At 32.0% G+C, this 666-nt stretch overlaps 1 protein-coding gene across 1 annotated transcript in view; it reads left to right on the plus strand.

Annotated features, from left to right (window-relative positions):
- LOC102768212 (complement receptor type 1-like) overlaps positions 1-666 on the plus strand; it is a gene marked incomplete at its 3' end in the record, with an annotated part of 135,542 nt that overhangs the window by 100,158 nt on the left and 34,718 nt on the right. The gene's annotated exons all lie outside the window — the stretch shown is intronic.

Here is a 666-nt window from a genome sequence, read left to right on the forward strand (position 1 = left end):
GGGGGGGATAAGCTTTGGATATTTCCTAAGCTCTATTTCAAAAGGACTTTGTACTATGCTCTGTTTAAAAAACATACTGAATTTTAAATAAAAGTAAATTTTTTATATAAAAGTAACTAGTTTACTTTTGAATGGATTCAGCATACACTAAATTTACCAAGAAACATGACTTTTAAGAATTTTTCAAACTAATAACATGTATTGACACATTCTCAACAAGTAGCCCTAGAGTCTCTAAAAAATCCACATCCTTATAGATGAAAAATTCATTTGGGGTGATACTATGGGCCACCCTAGACAATATCAGAATCTTACTGGATATTTAATAATAGATTTGTGTATGACAACTGCTAACTTCTGTGTAATTCTGGTTTTAATCGTTGTTTTGGAAGTATATTTTATATTTATATTGATAAATATCAATAGTGAACTGGACCTCAACTAGAAGTTTAATTTAAAATCATGCAAGAGAAAAAAACACACAGCAGAAACAAAAAGTCAACTGACAAAGTGGGACAATAAATTGCAACATATCACAGACAAAGTGTAATGGGCTTAATTGAGAGTTAGTAATTCAAAGACCAATTCTCCCCTACCTCTCTCTAAAAGGGCAAGAGATATTTATCCAGATCTCTCTCTCCCACTCCCTTTCCTTCTCTCTCTCTC

Source organism: Myotis davidii, unplaced genomic scaffold (assembly GCF_000327345.1).
Source record: "Myotis davidii unplaced genomic scaffold, ASM32734v1 scaffold469, whole genome shotgun sequence".
Lineage (NCBI taxonomy): Eukaryota > Metazoa > Chordata > Mammalia > Chiroptera > Vespertilionidae > Myotis > Myotis davidii.